We start from the raw sequence: 7,074 nt of genomic DNA, 5'->3' as shown, positions 1-7,074 counted from the left end.
ATAAGATGGAGGGATGGCATTACAGCCTTGATGTCATGAGTTTGAGCAAGCTCCGGGAGTTGGTGAAGGACAGGGAAGCCTGGCATGCTGCAGTTCATGGGGTCACAAAGAGTTGGACGTGACTGAGCAACTGAACAACAACAACAATGAAATGTCCAAAATAGGTAAATCTATAGAAACAGAAAATAGATTAGTGGTTGCCAGAGACTAGGGAGAAGGGGCAACAGGGAATCACTACCAGTAGGAACAGATTTCTTTTTGGAGTGATGAAAATGTTTTAAATTAGATTATGGTGGTGATTGCACAACTCTGTGTGCACTAGAAACCACTAAACATTTTTAAAGGATCAATTTTAGGGCATGTAAATTACATCTAAATGAAGCTGTTTAAAAAATTAAAAACCTACTATGAGCTAGGTACTGTGCTAAGTGCTTGATATAAAAAGATTTTATAAATGTCTCACCAGCAACAACACTTACTTTGTTACATTATTTCATAAATCATGGACATTTTATATATCTTAATGACTTTTCTGGCAGATGCACAGTCCAGTCCAGTTCCAGTTCAGTCGCTCAGTCGTGTCTGACTCTGCGACCCATGAATCTCAGCACGCCAGGCCTCCCTGTCCATCACCAACTCCCGGGGTTCACCCAGACTCATGTGCATCGAGTCAGTGATGCCATCCAGCCATCTCATCCTCTGTCATCCCCTTCTCCTCCTGCCCCCAATCCCTCCCAGCATCAGAGTCTTTTCCAATGAGTCAACTCTTCGCATCAGGTGGCCAAAGTATTGGAGTTTCAGCTTTAGCATCAGTCCTTCCAAAGAACACCCAGGACTGATCTCCTTTAGAATGGACTGGTTGGATCTCCTTGCAGTCCAAGGGACTCTCAAGAGTCTTCTCCAACACCACAGTTCAAAAGCATCAATTCTTCAGCACTCAGCTTTCTTCACTGTCCAACTCTCACATCCATACATGACCACTGGAGAAACCACAGCCTTGGCTAGACGGACCTTTGTTGGCAAAGTAATATCTCGCTTTTCAATATAGCACTTAAGGGTAATTGTTATATGATGTAAGGAGTTAAAACTTACTAAAACCAAATCATATATGACCAAGTGAAAGAGATATTTGACAAGCTGGGCTAGTGAAACGCTACTTGAATTTATAATTTGATTTTTAAGCTTTTTATGTCATCATATAAAAAATAATTTTACATTCTGTTTATTAAATGCTTAATGAACAATAATATTGCATAAAACATATAGGAATATGCCCCAGTTTAACCATATATATGTATGCTGAGTCGCTTCAGTTGTGTCCGACTCTTTGTGACCCTACAGAATGTAGTCTGCCAGGCTCCTCTGTCCGTGGGATTCTCCAGGCAATAATACTGGAGTGGGTTGCCATGCCCTCCTCCAGGGGATCTTTCCGACCAAGGGATCGAGGCCATATCTCTTATGTCTCCTGCACTGGCAGGCATGTTCTTTACCACTAGCGCTATCTGAGAAGCCCTTAACCATATATAGGACCAGTCAAGCATAAAATGTATAGTATGTTGTGGAAAAGATTCTGAAAACTGCCTGAGATACAGCAGGCTCTCACTAAATATTTTCTGAATATTGTCAAGTAAAAATGGAACATAAGCAGTAAAAGGCAAGCATCTTGGAAAGTATTGTGTGGGCTGATATATATTCATGCTGTTTAAAGTTAGTAAATAAATAAATAAAGGACACAACTTCATGCAAACACCACAATATTTTCTTTCTTTAGCACATTTCCCACTGCTGATATGTCACAGTGTGGAAGTGAAATTTCCAGGCAAAAGTGAAAGTTCGTCTCAATTATTGAAACTTTATGGCTCTTCTGAAATATTTATTAGTTGCTGAAAATCCTATTATCTAAAAATATTATAACTCCAGGAAATATAAATCTATATATGATAATTAGATCAGGTAATCAGAGGCTTTTGCTTTTTGAAGGAGAAAAAGTTAGGACGAAGAATGGAGCGAAAATGGGCAAGTATATATAATCATTGACTCCTAAATTTAGGCTTGGAAAAGGTGCAGGTCATTTTGATAAATAGCCCACAGTTTGCTTGGTGATTAGAATATGGTTCAACTCTCTACCCGTGCAGTGGCATTTTTCTTCTTGTGAATTCAGGGGACTATTGAGAGAAGGGAAAGAAAGAGCTGTCATTCTCATGGAGGTTCAGATCATGTCATTTAGTCAGAATAATCAGTTTGTATACACAGTTTTGAATCATTCCAGCATGAAGGGGAGAAGCCCTAGGTTTCCCTGAATTCCCTTCATCAGATTTGGCATTATGTTAGGGAATGGTTGGTTAGACCCAAAACAGTTTGTTCCATGCTCTGTTGCCTGCTTCTGGTTGCCTTAACTAGTATAATGATCAGCTCTACTAATAATAACTAGGACTGCTAGTTGCAGAAAGAGAATCAAAGCCTGTGACTCATGATATGGTTTGAGTGTTTGTGTTCCCCCAGAATTCACCCATGAAAATCCCTGCAAAGACAATGGTATCAGGAAGTGGGGACTTGGAAAATGCTTAAATCATGTGGGTAGAGCCCCCAGGAATGGGATAAGTGTTTATAAAAGAAGCTCCAGAATTCCCTAACCCCTCTAACCTTATGAGGACAAAACAAGATACCTGCCACCCAGAAAAGGCCCCCCAGGCGTCCAGCCTCCAGAACTGTGAGAAATCAATTTCTGTTGTTTATAAGCTACCCAGTCTGTGGTATTTTTTTAGAGCAGCCCCAACGGATTAAGACAGCCCCTGCTTATAAAGGGCTTAACATAAAGTAGGGAAAACAAGACACCACACACACACCAACGTGAAATAACAATGCAGTGTATGCAGTAATCTGTTGCCAAGGGTGGTTCTATTTCAACTCAGTAGGCTGGATGTGTGCCAACATTTTCAATATCCAGTCTTCAGTGTTTACTTAGTAGTTAAATAGCTATAAGCAAATGAACACGATAGTGTGGCTTACCCCTCTGGAGATGAATAGGGAGAAGGGAGGTACCTTTTTACACTGTTCTCCCTCTATATGGGTACAAGGCCAGGCTGAGCGACACACCCTTAATGACTAAGAGGTCAGTTGTAAAAATGCCCAGCCATTATGTAACTATTTTGCCAAGATTTAAGAAAAGGAAAATATGGAGAATAGAAATGAAGTTATTTCAAAATCAAGTTTTATTGTGCTTTAACTTATTACATTCAGAAAACTAAGATCATGGCATCTGGTCCCATCACTTCATGGGAAATAGATGGGGAAACAGTGGCTGGCTTTATTTTTTTAGGCTCCAAAATCACTGCAGATGGTGATTGCAGCCATGAAATTAAAAGATGCTTACTCCTTGGAAGGAAAGTTATGACCAACCTAGACAGCATATTAAAAAGCAGAGACATTACTTTGCCAACAAAGGTCCATCTAGTCAAAGCTATTGTTTTTCCAGTAGTCATGTATGGATGTGAGAGTTGGACTATAAAGAAAGTTGAGCACCGACGAATTGATGCTTTTGAACTGTGGTGTTGCAGAAGACTCTTGAGAGTCCCTTGGACTGCAAGGAGATCCAACCAGTCCATCTTAAAGGAAATCAGTCCTGAATATTCATTGGAAGGACTAATGTTGAAGCTGAAACTCTCATATTTGGCCACCTGATGGGAAGACCTGACTCATTTGAAAAGACCCTGATGCTGGGAAAGATTGAAGGCAGAAGGAGAAGGGGATGACAGGGGATGAGATGGCTGGATAGCATCACCGACTCAATGGACATGAGTTTGGGTAGGCTCCGGGAGTTGGTGATGGACAGGGCGGCCTTGTGTGCTGCAGTTCATGGGGTCGCAAAGAGTTGGACACAACTGAGTGACTGAACTTATTACATTCTTTTTTTTAATGTTCTTTTCCGTTATGGTTTGTCACAGGGTATTGAACACAGTTCCCTGTGCTGTACAGTAGGACCTTGTTGTTTATTCATCCTATATATCATAGTTTACATCTGGTAATCTCAAATTCCCTGTCCTTTTTTCCTCTACCCTCCTCCTTGGCAATCTGTTCTCTTCATCTGTGAGTCTGTTTCTGTTTAATAGGTAGGTTCATTTGTGCCACATTTTATTTTATTTTTTTGTGCCATATTTTAGATTCTACATATGAGTGATATCATATGGTATTTGTCTTTCTCTTTCTCACTTACTTCACTTAGTATGGTAATCTCTAGTTGCATCCATGTCACTGCAAAATGCATTACTGCATTCTTTTTATGGCTGAGGAGTATTCCATTGTATATGTATGTTGAAAAAAATACAGTGATGCAAATGTATAAAATTTAAAGTGCAATTTCCTGCAGTGTCACAGAGAGCATCTTTGCACTTATATTTGCACTTTTATGTGAGGGACAATTTCTTATAAATATTTTAGAAAGTAATTCATGAGAAGGTTTACCAACCTGAGGAGGTTTTGAATGTCATTGAATCTGATTTGTTTTGGAAATTATTGTATTAACAAAGTACACTTTGTGACTTCAATTTCCTGTGAGACACAGGAATAGCACTTATTGCATTTCTAAAAGCTGGCTCTATACCATATGTATACTTTCAGTGTAATTAGTGGTGTTAATGTGTAGACATTTTTGATTGAATGAGTGGATGAATGAATAGAAACAAAATTAAAGAACTCACAGTTGACCTCAGCATTTGTACATTTGAGCTTCTTACTTGATTTTCCAGGAACATTTTTCTGCTTAAGAGTTTCAGTCATCCAAGTTATAAAAATAACTGCTGTGAAGCCAATAAGTTTTTTAAAATACAAATACAGTTTTATGAGAGTTTATTTTGAAAATAATACATGCTTATTATAGAAAATTAGAATCTTTAAACAGACAAAAGAGAAAACATTTTTTAAAATCTATTCACTGAAGAGACAACTCGTCAGTCAATTATATCTGTGGTTCTCAACTAGGGTGACTTGACAAGGTCTGCAGATATTTTTGGTTGTCACGACTAGAAAGGTCAGTGTGTGTGCACCGGGGGAGGGATGTGTTGTGGTGGTGCTGCTACTTGCATCTAGTGGGTAGATGCCAAGAATGCATCTAAATATTCTATAATATAGGACAGCCCCTGTAACAAATAATTATCTGGCCCAAAATGTCCATAGTACAAAGACTGACAAATCCTGATTCACCGTACACACACACACAGTACACACACACACAGTACACACACACACACAATTTTCAACAAAAATGAGATCATACCATAGACACTGTGCTCTATCTATGGCATGATGACTAGGAAGGAAAAGTACACTATTTTTTTTACTTGATATGTCAAAATATCTTTCATATTAAAAATATACTTCTACATTTTTCTCTAATAGCATTTTGATGTCAGCTATCCTTGAGTCTTTTAGAAATCTTATAGCATTCTCAGATAAAGGCTCTCTGTAATTGCCAAATAGTATTTGCAACAGGTGGATTTGCTTTCTGTTAGCTGCTTAGTAACACCCTGGAATATGAAGACAACTAAAACAACTAAAGAATATGAACTTTAAGGTGATTGTTGCTTCTTCTGACTCTAGAATTTCAGTGAAAAGTTTAATATTTATTCTTTACTGTGTCTCAAAGTGTGTCAGTTTTAGTTACCTTGTTGATACAGCCAATTCATCTAGTAGCTGACTGCAAAGTGGTATGAACTTCTATGAGCTTGTATCTTCTTTTGTAGAGCACTTTAAGTCCTAGATTTCTCTAAGTAATGTCTTCCCACTTTTTTTTTTTACTACAACAAGAAATAGATTTTACATTGAGAACCAGGACACTACTGTATGTATGTATAACCAAAGCAAGTTTTGAAAAATAGCTTGACAGGAGTTCCCTAACAGTGCTGTGGTTAGGATTCAGCGCTTTCACTGCTAGGCCAGGGTTCAGTCCCTCTTAGGGGGAGTAAGAATCTTTTTTTCCCATGTGGTGCAGTTGCCCTTCCCACAAAAACAAACCAAAAAAAAAAAAAAAAAAAGAAGAAAAAAACCCCGCTTACCTTTACTAAGTATATGCACTCTATTTTATGTACTGTTCTATTCCTCCTTTTAAAGAATTATAACGCAAAATTCATTTCATGGCCCACCAGTGGCTGTGATTTGTAATTTGAAAACTGCTGCATTACGGCTTTAGTTTTACTCTGATTAACCATTGTATCACAGTTTAAGCCAACTCTTTTACATCAGCACATTTGCTGAGCAAATGGAATCATTGAAGAACAAAGAAATTTTTCATTCAGTAAGCTAACCTATAATTTATGTTCTGAACCAATACACTTTTGAGAGAGAAAGGGATTCAACTTAATAATTATTCCAGACATTAGGGGTAAATCAGAAGTGTCCTAGACAAAATAACACGTGTGGTCAGCTATCAGCTCTGACCGAAGAGAAAAATAGTTATTTTCATATGCTTTCCTATTGTCTCCCACAGCCCGCATTCCTCTGTTATATCCATAAAGACCTAGGATCTCTGATACTTGGTGTAGGTATCTTACTATTTACTAATAGAAGCTAGAATTGGAAGCTCTGGATTCTACTCTCAACTTCAGACCTAAATGACTTGGAGCAAATCATTACCTCTTTCTGGCCCTTCATTATTTCATCTATAAAATGAGGGTTTAACGATCTCTGGGATTCCTTTTGATCTTAAAATTATATGATTTTATGCCATTGGAAATTATCTGAAAGCAGCTTAAAAAAAAAAGATTAAAGAGCATAAATGAGGTGTCTGGATTATGTAAAATTCTAGCCTTCCCCCAAAATACAATTTCTTTGAACATTTCAATACAAATGCTTGAGTAAGAATACCTGGGTTGAATTAGAAATATGAGCAACCAAATACATAACAGAATTGGAGGCCTCAAGAGAGTTCTTTCTTCTATCAACCCAGCCAAAGTTACACACACACACACAGAGAATGATTGGGTAAGAGTCTAAGTTTCTTCGATGAAACACAGGAAAATAAGCAGAAAGAATCTGTGATTGAAATAAATGATGCTAAGAGGGTAAGTGGAAAGTTAAACA

The sequence above is a fragment of the Capra hircus genome, chromosome 13 (assembly GCF_001704415.2).
Source record: "Capra hircus breed San Clemente chromosome 13, ASM170441v1, whole genome shotgun sequence".
Lineage (NCBI taxonomy): Eukaryota > Metazoa > Chordata > Mammalia > Artiodactyla > Bovidae > Capra > Capra hircus.
The sequence above is the reverse complement of the archived record's forward strand: the minus strand, read 5'-3'. Positions refer to the sequence as shown.